The following is a 21,696-nucleotide window of genomic DNA, read 5'->3' on the forward strand; positions in this document are numbered from 1 at the left end:
AAAAAAAAAAAAAAAGTCCCAAATTCAGAAGATCTTAGCATGGAGGTCTGATACAAGAACCACAATAACCTTATTACATGTTAACAGAAACACTAGAGAAGGTTAAATAAACATAACCACATAGGTTTTAGGTTAACATAAATGTAGAAGAAGATAGTACACATGAAGGGGGAGGAATCGAACTGAGGGATGTAGCCCCAAAATAGCAAAGTAAGAAAACAGACATGAAAAGGAATTCCATGGTCTGAACTCATGGATGGGGCATCTGTCAGGAGCCATCTAGAAAAGGCTAAAGGCAAATAAGTAACTTTTCTGGAGATGGCCCAGGGCTTTGAATGCTGTGATGGGTAAGCTCTGAATAGCCAAGTCTTCGGAGAGTTCCTCCCAGGATTGCTTTGTAGTACTGGTATGCTTTTCCTGTCACTATTACATAGTCTAAAGGTTCCTGGGCATCAGCCCACCCTATTGGGCAGATTTCCTGCAGATCAACGTAAAGATGAACTTTCATGAATTAGTGTCATTTGGATGAATTAATAATTTTATAGGCTTCCTGATTTGATTTAAATAATTTTAGGAAGAAAGTTTTAAGAGATGGTTTTACTTGTTTTGCAAGAAAAATATAATGAAGTTGGAATCAAAAGTAGAATGTGCCCACTCCTCACAGAATAGTAAGTAAAGGTTGCATTAAAAAAAAAATACAATGAGCTTTCACAATTACACTAAAGAGAAATAGGCTGGGACAAATTTGTGATCAAGGAAAAACATTCATTCTAGGCCAGATCTAAGGATAAGGCCACAGGTGTTCCCTATGATAAAGTGCGGCCATGTGAAACTGTTGCTTTGAACTTATAATGAGCTTACAGAATGAAACACTGCTTTCAACTTAACTATCAAGATTCTCCCGTAACTCCCTTTTTGTTTAACACTTTATCTATGATGTAATTTTATAAAGAACTTTAGACAAGAAAGTATAAGACAGAGAGGAGGAATAAAGTATGGCTTGGGGGGGGGGGCTCTGCCCCATCCACCAAATGTAAATATGTATATGTCTGTTTGTTTATACACATGTATGTAGGTATGTAGGTAAGTTAGCATGACCATGTGTGGAGTTGATGAGACAGGTGGTCAAGCCCTACCACAGTATATGGATGTACATGTGTAGGTCTGTGTTTGTTGTCCATGTAAATAAGTCTTTCTTTTTCTTTTCTTTTCTTCCTGGTTCACAAAGAGTGAATTCCAAGCCTGATCCAGAGAGTGAAGAACACTTGCAATTAAGCCTTTTTTCTTCTTAATTCCCTGCTGCTCCCACAAGAGTTTATTATCAGAAGCCAACGCTTTTGGACTCAGAATAGCAGAGAGCTAAGAAGCGTAAGTCTTGCTAAAAGTAAGCAATTTTTGTTCTTGAAAACTAAGCTTTGCCCCTGAAATCCACTACGCCTGCCATTGCTGCTTTCCTCAGTACTGTTGCTGCGTAGGTTCCCAGCAGACATCCATATACCTTACCATGAATTGCAACTGGGAACCTCAACAGCTGTCACCTTGGTTTCATTTTGAACTCCGGTTAGCTCCTACGTCAGCTGGGACAGGAACCCATAAAACAGTGGGTGCAGACAGGGAACTGTGTCTAGCATACGTCAGCATGGCAGTGTTGGAGGAGTTAAAAAGGAAGAATCCATGGTGTAACTTTGCCTCGTAGCAATCTATAAGGAGATCAGAGGGTGTGTGCCCATCTCCACATTGGCTCAGCAGTCAATCAAGTCAAGTAAAGTTGCTAAAAAAAATAATTCATCCTGATTTTCAAACCTCTGCAGCCTCCTGGGGAGAACTTTCAGAGAAAAGCAACTGCCTTGGGTCCTTGGATCAGGTATCCAGCAGTGACATAGCCTTCGTGGTTCAATGCAGTGCTGGTATCCTTGTTTGAGTCAGATGCCTGTGTGCCTGACCCTGTTAAGCCTTTCCAAATGGCCTCCTAACTTGGAACACAGGTGTCTCTGAGTTCCAGGTAAGGACACGGGTGATAGGAAGAAGGATGGTATCCTCTGCTCAGGAAGAGTAGCTAAGGAGTTAAGTTTAGCATTGTTTTCCTCCAAGCATATAGCCATAGCCCATAAATATGCAGGAAAACGACCCAGGTCCAGCCACAATGCCTAAGGGAATGAGTCTGGGGGGAGGAGGGGGAGATAAAGATTTTTTTCTCTCCCAAGCCAATAGAGCATCAAGGCAAAGGGCTTACAGACCTACCAGCACAAGGTGAAAAGATCAAGACTGACACTACCTAAGAGGAGTCTTAGCCAAAGGACAGCCAGTGGTGACCCGAGGTGTCAGAGACTTACCGCACCTGAAATTGTAGAACAAAATATTGTCACCAGTTGTGTCCTCAGAGAGGCATCTGTAACATTCCTGTATAAGCCACCAAGAAAGTTGGGAGTCCACACTGGGTACCATGTGTTACTGGAGAAACACGGGGATCTCTTTTAAGGTTCTTTTAGGTTCATTTCAAGATTATTTCAATGTTTGGTAACAAAAGGACAGAAAGTCCCAGCTTCCACCTTATTCAGTCCTCGGGGGGGGGGGGCATATTAATTCAGGTGAGGTCACAAGTATTTGTGTCAAAAGGGGCTTTGAGTCGCTTCTGGGCTTGTTCCACCAAGGGCAGTTTCTTCCAGTCCAGTCCCTAAATGTCAACAGAGACAAGCTTGTGTAATCCAGGGGCCTGGCAGAGCTAATAGCTGTCAGCTTCCTCTTGCTGCCAGCCTTTGCAAGTCTGCTGACATTTCCTTTTTCAAAAGCGTTACTAGTTGCCCAGTGAGAGGCCCAGCCTTGGAATGCAACCATGCAATGGGGGCTTCTGTTTATTCAAACGAAGCTGTGTGTGCCTGGCACTGCAGGTGCTGTGGCTCTAACAGATCACTCCTGGAACAACCCAGCAAGGTAGGGATTTCTCTTTCCAGTTTAAAGATGGAGCTCAGACAGTTTATATGATGTACCCAAAATCGCAGTGCCAATGGTTGGGATACAAATCTAGTCTAGTGTTACTTGAACGAAATATACCTGTCCACAGTCTCAATATCATTGCAAAAGTAGCTTCCTCTTTCTTTAATTAGTGGGAACACAGATCATAGGCTTCTGCATGGTTTCTGGTGACAGCACAGACAGGAAGTCATCAAAGAGAACTTTTTTTTTTTTTAGATATTTTCTTTATTTACATATCAAATAATATCTCCTTTCCTGGTTTCCACTCTGAAAAAAAAAAGAAAGAAAAAGAAAGGAAAAAACAAACAAACAAACAAAAAAACCTTGTTCCCTCCCCTCTCCCCCTGCTCACCAACCCACCCTCTCCCACTTGTTGGCCCTGGCATTTCCCTACACTGGAGCATAGAACATTCACAGGACCAAGGGCCTCTCTTCCCACTAATGACCAATTAGGCCATCTTCTGCTATATATATGCTGCTGGAGCCATTAGTCCCACCATGTGTACTCTTTGGTTGGTGGTTGAGTCCCTGGGAGCTCTGAGGGTATTAGTTAGTTCATATTGTTGTTTGTCCTATGGGGCTGCAAACCCTTCAGCTCCTTGGGTCCTTTCCCTAGCTCCTTCATTGGGGACCCTGTGCTCAGTCCAATGGATGGCTGTGAGCCTCTTAAAGAGTTCTCTTTAAAAAGTGCAATAAGTATACTGAATGTAGCTCTCCACAATTGATGGCTTCCGGTGAGGTGTGGTCAGGGAAGGACTAAGTTCTGTTTAAGAGCCAGACCACTGAGAGTTTGACTATGCTCTAGTGAGTATATACAATAACACAAATTGGACATGACTCTTTTTCTTCCTGATTTTAATTTTTATTTGGGGGAGTCATTTCAAGGAGAGGAGAGCATGCAATAGAGGCACATGATGTGAAATTCCCAAAGAACCAATAAAAATATTATGCTGAAGAAAAAAACCAACTGTATATGGAAAAGCAAAATTCTCACCTGGGTCAGCCAGATACCATTCTACCTCCCCAGTGTGGTAGTGTAAAGGAAACACGTCCCCCATAGTCTCAAATAATTGAATACGTTGTAGGTGGTGCTATTTGGGAACTTTTAGGAGCTACAGCCTCACTGAAGGAAGTACGTCACGGAAGGCGGGTTTTAGCTGTTAAAGCCTCTGAGCATTTTCAGTTCCCTTTCTGTGCATCAGGTTAGTGGCTGGGCTCGCTTACCTCTCCCCAGTCACCAGGCCTTCCCCTTGCTGCCACGCTTCCGTGCCTTGATGGACACTTATCCTTCTGGAAACATAAGCTAAAACAAGCTCTTCTGAAAGCTATTCTTGGTCACCCTTTTGATCACAGCAACAGAAAAGTAACCTACCAGCTGAGCCTCAACTATTGAAAGATGAACCCCACCTCTGGACTCTCACATACAGGGTGTGTGTAGGGCCAAGCTCAGTATTGTGATATCTGTCTGCTTAGCTTGTGTTTATCTACCACAATATCTTTATAAGAGCAGCTTTGCAGAGTTCCTGTCCATGTATTTTTCTTGGCTCCTCATATAGCTCAAATCTATTTTGTTCTTATTCAAGCATAGAAAAGTCCTTCAGTCACTGAGCATTCTGCTTACAAGAAAAAAAATCACATCATTGTTTCAAGTCAGAGAAGTTCATGTACTTAATTTAGCAAGCACAAAGGAAGCTCTGTGTCCCCAGAAGTGAGATCAAGGCAACCCAGAATGCCTACTGGAGACACTGGATTAGCTAGGAATTAGCCCTAGCTGAAGTCTTGGACCTGCCAAGCTTGTCCTTGTCCAGACTAAACAGATGGGGGTAGCAGGACAATGTTAGAGGTCAAGCAAGCATCCATGCCAAGAGTGTAATGGGAAGAGCAGGAACCAGTGAAGCATCAAGCCTTAACAATCCAGTGCCAAGGAAGACATGTGGTGAACAGTAGGATTGGGACCCCCTATGAATGGAAGACCCAAATAATAAGATTCAGAAGGTACAGAGAGCCTCAACTTGAGGTAGCAGCCCAGAGCATTCCCTGAAAGCTGAGTGTGACCCTGTACTTCATTGTCAGTTGCCACCTTTGAACTGAGCACCCATAGTTTCCCTTAGCATTTCCCTGAAGCTAGGCCTTGTGCTGGTCTGCTCTACAGTCAAGATAGAAACTACATTTCCCAGATGTTTTCCTCTAAATGGCTCTAACTTAGTGCTAACTGAGGAAAAAAATTAAGTACAGGTTATTATTCTCTCAAGGTCTGTCGGGCAAAATGAATGGCAGTTGCTCCTCAGGTTTCAGGGCCCCTCTCTCTCCTCTGCTTCCTCTTCAACTACTTTTTCCAACTCCCAGTTTTGCTGCTTAGCAGAGGCCTCATGTTCACCACTGGGTGCCTAACTGCAGATCTACAGAGGTTCACAGAATCAATAACTTCCCATGGACTTCCCATGAACTTCCTCCTCAAGTTCCAAATTCAGGGGACATCTCATTTATAATGGGCAGTGTTATTTTGACATCTTCAATTCTCTCAGAGCAGATATTTTCGCTCCTAAGTAGGTGACTACATTCTAAGATGTCCTGCAGAGTCTGTAACCAAGCAGCCAAGATTCTTCAGCAGACAATGAGTAGAGAACATTATTTTTGAAGGAGAGATAGAAAGAGGGCTCACATGATATGCCGCTGAGCTTGGTTGGTATCCCTTGGGAGGTCTGCTCTTTTCTGAAGAGAAAGGGGGAGGAGTGGATCTGGGTAGAGGAGGTAGGGGGAGAAGAAATTGTGGTCGAGACAAAATATATGAGAGAAGAATAAATAAGAGAAAGAAAGGAAGGAAGGAACAAAGAAAGAAAGGAAGGAAGAAAGAAAGAAAAAAGAAAAGGAGAAATGAGAAAATAGGAAGGAAGGAACAAAGAAAAAGACATTCAATGACAATCTTTAGCCTTCATGTGTTACATATGTACATATGCCTGTATGTACACATGAACACACACACACAAAGGAAAAGAAAAAAGGAGAGGCTGGGAATGTAGCTTGGGTGATGAGTGTTTGCCTGGAGTACATGAAGCCCTGCACTCATCCCCAGCACTGCATTGAACCGAGTGAGGCAGAGAACTCATGAAATCTCAGGATCAGGAATTGGAAGCAGAACCATCAGAAATTCAAGGTCATCCTCAGCTGCACAGCAGGCTGGATGAGAGTCTATTGCATATAAATGGAATTTAATTGCTTTGCATTGAAAAAATAAATTAGAAAATCCATTCATTAGCACATTTCTGAACTTCAAGTGCTTGCATCCAGTTTTCCAACATATCCCTCACACACATCAATGCTCAACAAAAGGTTAAAAAAGGCTGTGTGAGCCTTGCAAGTGCAGGGCTGCACACAGGTCTCTCGCTGAGCCTTTCCTAATGGTAGAATGAGATCAAATATTTTTTTTTTAAAAAAAGCCAGCTATATCAAGATCAGAGATACTTATTAAGTTAAAAAAATGATTGTTCTTTGAACCAAATCTCCAAACAGGACTTTACTTCTTCTATTTATCTCTATATTCAGACATAACCTAGTTTCTAAAGCACTGAAATCAAAGTGATTAGAAAGACCTATTTTGTATAAACTTTATTTGTGAGCTTCCCAGGTAAAATTAACCCATATGTGGAGAGGAACTGATCTATGACATTTGGGAGCCTTCTGAAGGAAGTCTCTCCAAGACACCAATGACCATTTTTGTTGCAGCGTTTGCAGAGCATGTAGGGGCCTTTTTAGTACCTGATAGCTGGATACAGAGTTTGCATCTAACTGCAGCTAGCCAATCAGCATCAGAACACAGTAACCTGAACCTCTGATGAGCATTTTAGCTAGAAGATGTGGAAAAGTAAAGACTGGGACCATGGCATAGGTCATGGAGTACTCCCGCAATGCCCACATGTTAAAAATTTGGTCTGCATATATTAGAAGGCAAAAGAAGACACTACAGGATGCATCTACAAGGAGTCTCAGGTTATTGGAAGGCACGTACTCCAAGGGACATCAGGACCTGCCTCCCCTCCTCTATTATCTCTCACTCATCCTACAATAAGTGCTTCCTCTACACTCATTGCCACACTGAGAGTAGGGGAGGAAATTAAACCCCAGCATGGATGGAGAAGGGACCTCCTTGGGGACCCAGGCCCTGTGAGGCTAGCCATGCTTCAGTACCCATATGCACTCGTGAGGCACTAATGGATTCGATGGTATTAAATCATAGAAGGGAGGAAAGGGGTGAGGGAGGACAGAGAGATGAGAGAACGACAGAGAAGGAGAACATGGAGTTGGGAGGGAAATTTTAGTGGAATAGGAGAATAAGAAGGGAGGAAATGGGGTATATTAGATCTAATTACATTATAAATAAGTAGTTTTAAGTAAATAAGCGTAAAAATAGGAGGAAAGCTAGCAAGCCTGCTCAGCAGGGGAACGAGCACAAAGCCAAGTGTGACGACCTGGAACATACAATGTAGGGGAAAAGACCAACTCCTCCCCAAAAAATCATCTTCTGACCTCCACTTATGAGTCTCAAAAGAATAGTGAGTCTTGTAATTGTTCAAATGGGAGGATTACTGGCTTGCTATTGGCTACTGGGCATGATTCGGTAGAGAGAGAGAGAAATGAGATCTGCAGGAAGGAGGCAGAGAGGTTGCTGAAGCACATGACTGAACAGATAGAGGAGGCAAGTAGAGCCCAAGCTCATCTAAACAAAGCCAGAGTGACAGGAGAGGCGCTAGCCAGAGGGAGATTTGGTGGCGAGTAGAGAGGAATGAAGATATACAGGGTGGCTTTTAGGGCTCACATCCCTAATGGGACTTATCACTGACTGCTGTTACAATGTATATCAAGCCATAGCCACTTTTCTCTGCTGTCTCACTGTCTAGCCTCATTAGTCCAGCAGCCTCCTGTCTACCCCTGTGCTCACCCCATTAGGATAGTCTTAATACACAGCCTTTAAAAAACATCAATCAGATCACATTCCTTTGGTGTTTACAATTCCCCAAGGCCTTGCTCTCTTGCTCTGTGTGCAAGTCAAAGCCCTTACTGGGAATGTGGAGTCTTCTCATCTGCCCCGTTGTCTCTGAACTCACCTCCTTCCCTGCCTTGGCTCATTAGCCACAATGGCCTTCACTGACTTCCTTGATTCCCGTATGATCCCACCTTAACATGGCCAACTCCCTCCCTGTACTGCTCAGCCTCAAATATTTGCACAGCTGGTCTCGTTCTTCTTCCAGGCTCTGAAAAAAATATATTCTTGGAGTTTCCCTAGCTCCATTGTCTAAAAGTGGAATTCCTTTTCTTCACATATCTCATTGAAATTTTTCCTGCTCCATTTTTCTCCTTTACACTCATGGCTATCTAGTGTGTTAATTCATTTTCTTAGCTGTCATTATGACTGAAGGCAATGAGGCAGCATCTTGGCGCATGCGTAATCTAAGGCGTCTCAGTGCATGTGCCGTTGAAGCAAGCATAGCCAAGAAATGAAAGAGAAAGAAAGGTTTACTAGCTGCAGCAGGTAAGAGAAGCATGAGGGTTTTTTCCCCAAAGCAATGCTCTTCAGAAAAAAGGGATTTTATATAGGAAGCCTATCACCATTGTGTGGAAAAGGACTTTGAGGGACAGGCACAAACCAGAGCATGCTCATTTAGGGGGTAAATTACAGAGCATGCTCAGTTTACGATTCTAGCTCAAGAAGGAATAATGACAAGAATACTCTGGGCATGCTTAGCGTGTACCCTAAAGGCGGCAGGCAGGAAGCTTCTGCTTATACTTAGCTTCTTTACCCCAAAACGTTTTATCTGCAGTCAAATAAAACGACATTTTAAAAATGTGTTCACACAGGAGTGTGTTCCTAAGGGTACCTGTCTCAGTTGATGGCGATTATCATGTTTCTGGGTGTGCTTCCCTAAAAGGCAGGTTTAGTAATAACTGGGACCATTGTGGCCTTGATGGTTACTGCTATTTCTCAGAACCGAGAATAATGTCTGCTCCCTAGAACTCATATTTGTTGACTGAAATCCTATGTGAGATCTCTGTTTTATAGGCTAAGAAATTGATTCATAAAAGCACTGCCATCGAGCTGAGGAGATTACACAGCAAGATACTTGCTGTGAAAACCTATGAACCAACAACGTTCATGAAACGAAAGCCAGGCAGGGTAGAGCATACTGGTAATCTTAGTCCAAGGGAGGTAGAGAAAGGCAGATCTCTGGGACTCACTGGCCGGCCACTTTATCTGTTCACCCAAGTTCCAGTACAGTATCAGGACATTCTCTGCTGTGAAGGCTTGAAATCTTGTCATTAATGCCTCTCCACAATTGTCTAAATCAGCTACAATGAGCTAATAAGAAAGGCTTTCCCACAAACTGGTTCTAGTCATACATTTGAACAACTGTTTTGTATGTGTATGTGTACATTAAAATATTACACAAAGATGGAAATCACAACATTATATGCAGGACTAAAATTTAGAAGCCCTGAAGTGTCTATCAATAGGAAACTGATTAAATGAATTCATTTGCACTCAGAGTATTGAGAATTTTGGTAGATAAGAAGGAGATTTGGGCAGACCCGTTGTCCTGATTTGTAACACTTTGTAAAATAATACTTATATCTAAGAATATAATCCCTTAATGTTTTATACATGGTGAAAAAAAAAAACCTCTAGAAACTAAAGGATTTGCTATTTTTTAACTTGCTGATGAAATCTGGCCAATTTTGAACCCGCTTGGCAGCAAATCCTTACTGACATGAGACCGTGTAAAGGCCTAATTTATCTTACTTGGTGTGAACAGAATAGTCATATCTCTGATATGAGCAAAAATTTAATGCTTTTAATTATGGAGTACTCCTCAATACTACTAGTAGGGCTGTGTGGTATTTGCTAAACCCCCTGCATTATTTCTCTGAAACTGTCTTTGTGTATGGCTTACAAAAAGCAAGCAGACAGAGTAAAGAATCCTGCCTGTGGCCCTTTAAATTATATCATTTAAAACATTCTACTTGGGGTTAGAGAGGTGGCCCAGTGGTTAAGAACACCGGCTGCATTCCCAAAGGAAACAAGTTCAATTCCCAGTACCACAGAGCACCTCACACCCCTCCATGACTCCAACTTCAGGGGATCTACTACCCTTTCTGGCCTCCATGGGTATCAGGTATGCAAGTGGAGCATAGATATACATGCAGGTAAAACAGCCATCACATAAAATCAGAAATTTAAGGCTTGAGGGATATGTTTGTATATATATGCCTGAGGATTCTGAAGGGAGCATCTATTTTTATAGAGAAGGAATTTATAGTGGTCGTTCTAAGGGAGGGACTAGAAGGGAATGCGCAACCATTCTCCCAGGAAACAGCTCCTCTGCTTAGGGCTTAGGTCCAGTTCACAAGACTTTCCCTGTGGTGTTGTCTATGAGACCACCTGGCATCCCTGTGTGTCTTCACAAAAGTTCATGCTGTAGAATGAGAGGCTGAAAGCCATCCTACATCATATCAACCGTCAGTAGTCCAGAATGGAGAGGTGCGGGGGAAAATGCCCATTGATTGGCAACGCAGATAAAATTTCCCCCAAGGAAAGCAATGTTGAGATTGGCTCCGACAGTTAAGAGATGACCTGCTGGGCAGACAGCAGCAGCTGCATGGCACAAGGTTCAACCTGACCATTTCTGCCATTGATCTGCCTACTTGTGAATGGATGTCTTAGTTACTTTTCTACTGATGTGATATGACACTATGACCAAGGCAACTTACAGAAGAAAAGTTTATTTGAGGCTTATGGTTTCAGAAAGCTAGAGTCCATGACCATCATGGAGAGGGTCGGAGGGCAGAGCATGGCATCAGGCCGGCAGGCATGGTGCTGTAGCAGTAGCTGAGAGCTCACATCTTAAGAGAGAACCTCAAGGGGGAGAGAGAGAGTCTGGAAATGGGATGAGTCTTGATACCTCAAAGCCTGGGCCCTGTGGCACACCTCCTCCAACAAGGCCACACCTCCTAACCCTTCCCAAACAGTTCTACCAACTGTGGACCAAGCATTCAAATATATGAGCCTATGGGATCATTGTCACTCAAACCAGTACAATGGGTAAGCCTTTCACGTTCTCTAGCTCTTGCTTCCTAGCTACAAAGTGGGAAGTTCTTTTGGCTGTCACAGGTCCCATATTTCTGATGGACTAGATGTAAGTCTCAGACTTACAAATGTAAATGAGTCATCTAGATATATTGCCTGAAAAAATATAATTATGGGGCTGAGATATCTCAGTTTATAAAGTGCTGCTCACGAGGACCTGAGTTTAATACTTTAACACCTGCTGGGCAGTGGTGGCACACTCCTTTAATCCTAGCACTTGGGAGGCAGAGGCAGGCAGATTTCTGAGTTCGAGGCCAGCCTGGTCTACAGAGTGAGTTCCAGGACAGCCAGGACTACACAGAGAAACCCTGTCTCGAAAACAAACAGACAGACAGACAGACAGACAGACAGACAGACAAAAAACAAAACCAAAAAAAAAAAATACTTTAACACCCATGTAAAAAGTTGGGTAGAGTGAAAGATACCTGTAATCCCAGTGTTGGATAGTGTAGACAGGAGGTTTTCTGGACCTTCCTGGTCAACTAGTTTAGCTGAATTGACAAGCTCCAAATTTAGTGACAGCCCTTATCCCAAAAAGTAGGATTGAAAGCAATTGAAAAAGACACCTGACATCTACCTCAGGCTTCCCTGAGCATATGCATGCACATGTGCACATATAGAGATACATAAAAGCATCTACTCATACACACAAAGACAGAGTATGACTTGACAAGTCTGTGACAACCTTCATAAGCAACTATCTGATGGCAAAGTTGCTGGTAAATCAGATCACCGAGCACTGTACAGTGGCCTGCAGATGATGAAGCCACTGGGCTAAAACAAGCAAACTTTGTATTTTAAGCGTTTAACAGTTTACTTTATTATAGCAAAATACTATTCAGAATATCCTTGGTGATGTAATATATTGCTATTGAGTATCATGAAAGCAAGCTCAGGCTTGGTCATTAATGGAGTTTTTCCATTGTTAATGCAGATGATCCTGATCCTATCATTAATCAGTAAGCCAGCTTGCTGCATCCATATGCTGACTCCCTGACGGATTACCTAAGAGTTTTACTTTCAGCTAGGTTTGGTACTTCAGAAATGACTGTAACATTGGCCCAGAGTTCATCCATACAAAAAGCAATCATCACTCATGGTCGGCATGATTCATGTAAACTTCACAGAAACATTTTGAGCTGGAGATAATTCATTGTGCAATAGTAACAGGATATTAACCAACAGAATGTAGCTCTGGTGTCCCTTGGGAACAAGCTAGGTTTTCATTTATGTCTGCTCAGAGTTAAGTGTGCAGATGGGCTTTCAATGAATAATTCATTATAATGGAACTGGGGTATTCTAAAGTGTGTTGCATGTAACTCTCAAAGATTCGTGGCGAGTTTATTTGAGGTTGTGCCTACATTAGGAGGTCAAACTTTCCTCTGATAAATTTGATGTTTAGTCTGCATTAGGTATAATTTTAGAAGTACTCTCATTTCAGACACTTTCCAAATTACACTTTCAAACTAGAAACCACATCAGAAAACTGAGTTGGCTGAAGCATTAATTACTTTCAATGTGCCCTTAACCTGCCAATTTCTGTGTCCTCTCACTGGCTCACTTTGGGAATGTAGGAGAAGAGAGCCTGAAAAATCCATTCTTGGAAAAGGTGTTTTTAAGTTTTTGAGCTCTTGGCTTATTTTTTTTTTTTTTTAACTCTCAGTTGGTATGTGATAGGAATAAGAGGTAAGTAGCTAAGGAAAGGGTTTCCCAGAAAAGTAAATGTTTGTATTAGTCAGGGTTCTCCAGAGTCACAGAACTTACGCATTGTCTCTCTATAATGAGGGAATTCATTGTGATGACTTACAGGCTGTATGTAGTCCAACTAACCCAACAATGGTCAGCTGGGACTGGAAAGTCCAAGAATCTAGTAGTTGCTCAGTCCCATGAGGCTAGTTGTTTCAGCTGGTCTTCTGTAGAAGTGGGTTCCACACATGTGCTGGCTAGTAAGTGGAAGAGCCAATCTTCCTTTTTCCATTGTCCTTACATAGGTCTACAGCAGACGGTGTGGCCCAGGTTAAAGGTGTGTACCACTACACCTGGATCTGGGACTTGCTTTATCCCAGGCTCTCCTTACCTCAATCTCCTGGGATTAAAGGCATGTACTACCTGGCCTGGGCCTAAGCTTTTCATGGCCACTGTACCTCAAGATCTCCATGCTAAGATCCAGGTCAGAAACTTATGTCTTCTATCTTCAAGATCTGGCTCACAGGTGTGCCCTCCAATTCTGGATTGTAGATTTTGTATATCTGGATTCCAGATATAGTCAAATTGACAACCAGGAATAGCCATTAAAATGTTTAATGTGGCTTAGCCTGGATGGTAAACTTTTTCCTCTTTTTGTCCCCTCTATCCCTCAGCTGAATCTCCAGCATGAGTCTCAGAGGGTTATTGGGTATCTGTGGTAGCTAGAGAGAGTTTGTAGCCCCAACATGTGAGCAGTGAAGGTAGATGAGGTTATGGGGTATTTAGTGTGAAACATTCACACCTTGTATACACAGGACTTTTAGCACAAAATTCTTTGAGAATTCAAGTATTTTCAATTTTTTGTTCTTCCTTTTAGGAATTAGTGGTTGGAAACAGGGTTTCAATAGCAACGCAGCCTGCCCTCAGACTGTCATCTGACTGCTTCAACCTCCTGTGTGAACTATGAGACCACAGGTATTCAGCACCACACCAGGGACTCAAACATCTATTTTTTTATGCTTTCTTCATAGAAAGTAGTTTTTATTGAAATAAATTATGGATCAAAATCAATATTATTATTTGAACTAATTAAGTGTCTAAACTGTGTTGAAAGTGCTGGGGAAAGTGGCATGAGTTAAAATAACGAGTAAGAAAAAAAACATTAAAAATGTTGGTGTCTTTAGCCCAACTAAGGAAATGACCAAACTCTGTAGAGATACATATTAAAATATGTCCAATTAATTATCACATTACTTGTCTGAAATACCTCACAATAAAAATGGCAAAAAGAGAAGTTTTGAGATAATGTGGAATATCTGCCTACCCTGCTCAGTCCCAGGATTCTGTGTCGGCAAGCTTTCTACCACTGTAGCAAATATACAATAAGCCAGCTCAGGAGGAGAGGATTACCTTGGCTCTCAGGTGCAGAGATTTTAGTTCAGCATCAGTTGGCACTGACACCTTTGAGACCATGACCTGACAGTGCTTTGTAGTGATGGACACCTAGATGACAGAGGAAACTGCTCACTTCATAGAGGCTGGGAAGCAGATAGAGTCAAGAACAGGTGTGTCTTCAGTGACCTACACTTCTATATGTCCCCACCTCTTAATGTTTCCACCAACAACTAGTAGGTTTGGGGGGCATACATATCCAAACCTTAGCATAAAGGAATACTATAAAAACTATGCCCACAAATTCAGCAGCCTAGACAGAATGGACTAAGTCTTTGAAAAACACTATCAAAATTTATATCAGAAGAAAGGACCAACTGAATAGGCTAGAAGAAAATGTATAACTACTAACCTCACAAAATGGATGGGACTGGATATATAGTCCATCGCTAGAGTCCCTGCCTAGCTTGTGCAAAGCCATGAATTCAATCTCTGTGACAAGAAATGGATGATAAGAAGAAAAAAGGAAGGGGGGGGAGTGGAGATACTTCAAGCTCAGAGCCTAGAATGTACATATCTTGTAAATTTTCCCTTCTTAAGATGATTGTCTTTTATTAGTATATTAGTATACATAGATGTCTATTATTAATGAATAATTAAACTTTATTATGTAGAGTTGATGTTGAGATCACATAATATTAGAAATTAACACCTACATGGGCTCATCATGGAAGCATAAGAATCTCCCAAAGGCTATCTTGTTTTTTTTTTCTGCTGCAAAGTACAGGCTCAGGATTAGGGAGATGTCTCAGTGAGTAGAGAGAGGCACTTGGGAAGTTTGAAGACCTGAGTTCAATCCCTGTGACTGGTGTGGTGGGAGGAGAGAACCAACTCCCAGAAGCTGTCTTTTGACCTCTGTGTGAACACTATGGCGTGTACACTTCCCCTCCCCCCAGGCAATAAGTTAACAAATAAATAATTATTTTGCAAACGAAAACAGAATAAAGACTCAGCTTGGGCAGTGGCACATGTCTGTCTTCCCAGCACAAGAAGCTGAGACAGAAAGGTCATGTGAGACAGAGGGCAAGGGCCAACCCAGACAACACAAGACGTACTTTCTCTAAAATTAAATAAAATGTCTCATATTTATCTTAGGAAATGTCCCATTCACTTCTCCCATGTGTTAAGCCCCACAGAGTAGTCACCAGTGGAAAAGAATTACCCATCAGTTTATAGAATTGTAAGAAGTGTTAATATCTGGTCCTACTGTAAATTATTTGAAAGTTAGGTTCACATCTCCAGCATCTAACTGCAAATTTTCAAAAGGAACTATAAACAAAAATTTTGGAATTTTCACCATACCTAAAACTGGGAGGTTGAGGACAATAAAAGCTATTACGGGCATAAAAATAAAGCAGACAATTACAGGTGTAAAAATAAAGCAGATGTTGTGCCATATCTGGAGCCAACCCTACAAAGTAATTGCAAGTGACCACAGTGTATGGGTAAAGGGTTAGACGATGTCCCCCAAAGGTTCATGTCCTGGTGGCTTGGTTAATAATTTCACAATGTTGGGGCATTTAAGACATGGAGTCTAGTGATGCTCTGGAGTCATACGAGCATTATCTTGAAATAGAGGTAATGTCAGCTTGAAGGGATGGATAGCTCCTACGACTGCCCATTCTCTTTCACATACATGTGTGGCCCCTCTTTTCACATGGTTCTCTAACAGGTTCTGCAAATTCCCAATGCACCAACATATCTTCATTTTAAACGTCATCTTTGTGGCACCCCATTGTGAGCCATACATGTGGAATAAGTAACTCAATTGTCACGCTGCTTTTGCAATCGGCTCAATGGATGCCCTCAGTGTAGGGATTTAATTGTGAGGTAAAAGGTCAATAATGGCCGGGCGGTGGCGGCGCACACCTTTAATCCCAGCACTTGGGAGACAGAGGCAGGTGGATTTCTGAGTTCAAGGCCAGCCTGGTCTACAGAGTGAGTTCCAGGACAGCCAGGGCTATACAGAGAAACCTGTCTCGAACCCCCCTCCCCCCAAAAAAAAGGTCAGTAATGAAAGTATGAACTCTATAACTGAAGTGCACGAGAGAAAGCTAAGACCTAAAGACGTGTGTGTGTGTGTGCGTGTGTGTGCGTGTGTGTGTGTGTGTGTGTGTGTGTGTGTGTGTGTGTGTGTGTGTACATGCTCTCCATATCTGTTCCTGCTAAGCTGGAAGGTTTGGCAGTGAAGTGCAGTCTTTGCTCTGCAGCCCACCAAACACATCATTGCCAGATTTGGTTTTGTATGATTTCTTTGATCAAGCCATTCTGAATTTTAAAACCCATCAGTTCTGTTGCCACTCACTAGGATACACAGCAGAGGGATAAGAAGTACTGATTTAAGGTAGATTTTATTGAGGGGCAATTTTACTGAAGATTTAGGAAGACAACTCTTCATTTCTTTTTGTAATTCATTTGAAATGTTAAATATTTTTCCTTTTACCATCTTCTAGGGTGACAGCAATCAAACCCGGTGCCTCTTAGATGCTAGGCAATCACTTTATCACTGAGCTATCCCCAGTACTGGGTGGTGGAGGGAGGGAGAGAGAAAGGAAAAGGGAGATCGAGTGGGGAAGAGGGGAGGGGGGAGAGAGAGGGTGAGGAAATGGGGAGAGGGAGGGGGAGGGGAGGGGGAGGTTAAAGAATATTAAAGTATACAAAATATAAGCAAGTTAAAAATTAGAATGAATTCTCACTGAGTTTTAGACTAAAATTTCAAAATTCCAAAATTTTTATGAGTCTTCAAGATTACTGCATCCACCATTCCTTTCTTTTATATAGTACAAATAATAGAAATTTATTTGAACATATTACTAGAGTCTGAGAAATCAAGATCAAGGTGTGAGCATGTGCCATGTCAGATGAGAGCGACCATCTTCCAGGATGGCTCTTCAAATACTGAATTCTCAAATGGTGGAGAAGCAGAGGAGGAGAGAATATCATATTGTGCATGAAGCCTCTCTACTCAGAGCCTCACTACTATGAAGATCCATACTCATGATTGAACCAGGCCCCACTGCGGACATGAACCACAACAGACATAAATTTGAAGGAGACATTCAGACAGGAGAAAGAGACAAAATGCATTGTTAAGCTGGGAAAGGTTGAATGTGCGTTCTCAGGCTAAGGTTCTGCCAGGCTGGAGAAAGGTGAGTCAGGTCTCCGAGGTGCAGAAAGAAAGATGACTTACTATAGTTTCTTACACCTATGCACAGCCATGGAATCATCTGTGATTGCAAAAGCTGCCTTGAGCAAAACACAATGGGAAGTTTTATCATCTGACTCCCAAGTGAGGCCATCATGCTTGCTAATTAGAGGCTAGGGAGCCAGCATCACACACGGGCATTGTGTTAAGAGGAACCAGCCTGTAATACAGCTTGACATAGGATAATTTCAGTGTGGCAAGCCTAAACCTAAGATGAAAACCAAACAAAGATGTTACATTTGTAAAACTGATGACATCTTCAACAGAATCACTTCTCAAAAATGGACAGAGGTCAAAGGACACTAATTTGTCAACCATTCCCACTGACTAAAGAAATGGCAGAGACAGAAGAATTCACACAAACAGAAACAAAAGACTGTAGTAATTTGAAAGATATTTGTTTTGGTGGTGTTAAGAATTACTCATTTAATTTGAAAAATTTCAAATAAGAGATTATTTCCTAGAACAAATTTAATGTAATTTTAAAAACAAAATAAAGATGAGCATGGCTGTGTTCTACCTTAATCCCAGTACTCTGAGAGGCAGAAGAAGGTGGATTTCTGTGATCTTGCAGTTAGGGCCACATAGAGAGACCATGTGTCAAAAAAAGAAAGAAAGAAAGAAAGAAAGAGAGAGAGAGAGAGAAAGAGAGAAAGAGAGAGAGGAAGAGAAGAAAGAAAGAAAGACAGACAGACAGAACAAAAGAAAGACAGACAGAAAGAAAGAAAGAAAGAAAGAAGGAAGGAAAGAAAGAAAGAGCAAATAAATAAAATAAAAATGAAAGATCCCTGTGAGCTCTCCCCACCTGCCCCCAGGTGAGGGCACTGTGGAAAGATGGTAGCTCCAACTCAAATCAACAAGTAAAAGTGACATGGTCTTTATAGTATACATGTAAAAAATATATTAATAAGCTATGAATAAGGCCTGTAGCAAAATGCATCAGTTACAGGAAAGCTCAGTTGACCAACCCAACAACGCAGAGGAGGATGAATAGCCAATATCCTGTGACCACTTGAAGTTTCTTCTGTCTTCATGTTACATTTCCATTTCTGATCCTGGTTAATTTGAAAGAGAGGACTAAGGTTGTTGGTGCAGCACCTTCTTCTTGACTCTGTGTCAAGAGCAGCATGTGGGCAGCATTTATTCCTCCCGGTTCTCCCACTCCTAAGCTTCTCATTCATTCCATTCCAGTCTCCTGCTGTAGGAAGGAGGTGAACTTAACATGAGTATTCAGAGAGGAGTCTGGGATTCCCAAAGTGACCCATGACTCAGTGGGGTCACCCACCTAGAAAAGTGGCACCCTCCTGTCTAGCATTTGCTAGTAATAGAGGTCACAGGTGCTTATCCGACTCCTAGACTTACCTTTCATTTGGTCAATCTAAGAATAAGAAAGGGGGAAAAAAGAAATAATGTTCTGTACAAGGATGCTTTTGATTTGGTTTTGTGTGTGTGTGTGTCTGAGTGAGCTGAGGATATAGCTCAATAGAATGTTTGCTTGCTACACACAAAATCATTACCATATACACAAACAAATAATAATGTATGTCATTTCCAAAAGGTATCTACAGGGGACTAGAAAGATTGTTCCTTCCTGGACAGTGCTTGCTGCTCTGATAGATGACCCAGGTTAGATTCCCAGTACCCACCTCAGGCAGCCTTCAACCTCCCAGAACTCCAGGTCTAGACAATCAAGCTCTCAAGGCCACTTCATGTACATGGTACACATATGGACAAGTAAGCACATGTATGATACACATATGTGTTTTAAAAAATTAAATCTGTAGAAGGTATTTCTACTGTCAACATTAAAAGGCTATCTCCTGTATGGAATTTGAAATTCTCTACTACCCTCACCCATTTTCCCTACACACGCTTCTCCATTCATCCTTATTTCTGCTCCATGTTCATAGAGAACAATCACTCTCTGGATCTCATGTCTTTCCCCAGCCAACAAAGGATTTCACTCAGATCCTCTGAGCCCTTGAATGTCTCATGTTCTACTGCGACCGTATTCAACTTCAAAGTTCAACTCAAGCATCGCACCATCTTCAAACTGGTCATTGCTAGGATCTATGTGAATGACAAAGAACACCAGGTCACAGTCACTGGACAGCAAGGCAAAGTGAAACACAAAAGCTTAGAGATGGTTTGCTTTCCCAGAGAACCTCTTTACAAGCTGTGATGTTTGATACAGTTACAAGAACGTTGGAAATGAAGGGCAAAATCTGGTGGAAAAGCCTCAAGTCTGTTCATAGCAGTGGGTCTCACAGTGTGGATTGTGGACCATCAGCCTCAGGGTCACCTGAGAACTTGTGAGAAATGCAAAAAATCCCAGGTCCCACCTCAGACCAGTGCCCCCAGTGAAGGGACTGTCACCTCTGACGCATGAGTCAAGCGTCTGAGGCACTCTGGAATTGAGATAGGCTGGTTTCTGTATAGTAAGCTGAAAGCCAGGTATGTGTTAGTATTTTTCTGCTGCTGTGATTAATATGTATGATATATAATATATATCATATTTATTAATAATATATATGACATATATGTGATATACATATATCATATATATTAATAATAATGACCAAAAGCAACTTATGGAAGACATGTGTATTGGCTGACGGTTCTATACTGGCAGAAGTTCATCGTGGTGGAAGGCAGAGCAGCAAGCAGCAGAACATGAAGCCCAGAGATCACTTCAGTCACAAACATGAAGCTGAGAAAGTGAACCAAAAGTTGAGTACAACTCTATACTCTCAAAGCCCACCCCTAATGATGTATTTACTCCAATAAGGCCATTCCTCCAATTTCCCCAGACAGTGCCACCAATTAGGGAATTCAAACTACAAGATTCTAAGATGGTCAAGGAGGAAACTAGTCTTCAGCTGTTAATTCTCTTGAAGGGGAGGGGGAATGGTTCACAGATAAAATGTTTCATTGTATTGAAGTAAACTAGATTAGGCACAGCTACTCTGCATTACTATTGGGGCTATGCATCAATATTAGTCCCACCTTTCTAGAATAAGAGGAAGTCCCTCCTTGTGTGGATATGAAGCCCTTTCAGAAGAAGGTTGAATGAATGCTTTGTAACCTCTTACCCTTATCACACCTCATCACTGTCCTTTCCTATGTGCCCACAGTGAACCCTACAAATATTTCCAAGTTGTCATTATCACAATGGTAAAGCTGATTATCTCCTAAGCAGATGTCCCATCACCATTGTGTCCCCAGGACTGGTGTCATTAAATCTGCATACAGTTTTTATTCATAACAAAGATAAGCTGTTAGCTTGGGTATGAGGAGCTGCTGTTTGTGTGTTTGTGCATCTCCTGTTCCCCTCACTGGGCTCACTGAGCACTGTAATGGCATTCACCAACTCACTCATCTCGCTTTGTGTAAACGGATGCCCAAGTGTAAGCACTCCAGAATATTTATCCTGCATGCCCCATTATCTCCATAATGACTTGTTTGTCCTTGTCTGGACTTAGTCCTCTTCTTGGCCAATTTTTAAGTATTCCCTCATGCCCAATGAGCCAGAGAAGATCTCTGCTTTTAATTGCTTCTCTGTATATTTCCTATGCACCCAAGTTCTTCTCTGAACCCGTGACTGTTCCTTAGCCTCTACCCACGTATTACAGTATCGTGCCTGGTGTCCTATTTGTTCCCCGGGGTCCTGTCAGACCAAAGTCCTGTTTCTACATTTGAAAATCACTCCAGGGATGAGGGCTGTAGCTCCACCATGTCGGCATATCTCCAAGTGTGGGTCACAATAGGTGCTTGCCTAGTATGTGTGAAACTCTAGGGTCAGTCCTCAGTCCTGATCCTCTGAGATCTGTGCTACGTGGCTGTTCTCTGTCCCTTCTGATGTCATCTGCCAACAGCTGCCCACTCTCCCTCACCCAATGAAATCTGACCTTTGGAGCATCATCTTCTCCACACTCGGCATCTGGTGTCACTGATTGACAGTCACTCCTTCAAGTCTGGAAAGCAGACCTTAGTTGGCCATGACCCACATGTCAAGCCTTTCTTCCTTGTGAAAGCTCACTCTTTCCAATCGATTATCATCATCATCCAGTATCATTGTTCAGCTACTCTTTAGCCATCCTGGAGGCTCTAGATCTACAGCCTCTCCAGTTTTCCTCAAGCCAGGCCACATCTGTCTTACTTGTCTCCTTAGCCTTTATGTTTACATCCCTGTCTTTAATACCACATATCTAATCTCATGTACATATATCTATGAGATAAAGTC

At 42.1% G+C, this 21,696-nt stretch overlaps 1 long non-coding RNA gene across 1 annotated transcript in view; it reads left to right on the forward strand.

The window, feature by feature from the left end:
• Nucleotides 1-13,867, forward strand: part of LOC116076377 — a 15,928-nt gene extending 2,061 nt beyond the window's left edge. Inside the window, exons 2-3 of the long non-coding RNA XR_004112921.1 lie at nt 1,229-1,384; nt 13,674-13,867. This is a non-coding gene — a long non-coding RNA (uncharacterized LOC116076377). The remainder of the gene's footprint in view (nt 1-1,228; nt 1,385-13,673) is intronic.
• The last annotated feature ends 7,829 nt before the right edge of the window (nt 13,868-21,696 follow it).

The sequence above is a fragment of the Mastomys coucha genome, unplaced genomic scaffold (genome assembly GCF_008632895.1).
Source record: "Mastomys coucha isolate ucsf_1 unplaced genomic scaffold, UCSF_Mcou_1 pScaffold4, whole genome shotgun sequence".
NCBI lineage: Eukaryota > Metazoa > Chordata > Mammalia > Rodentia > Muridae > Mastomys > Mastomys coucha.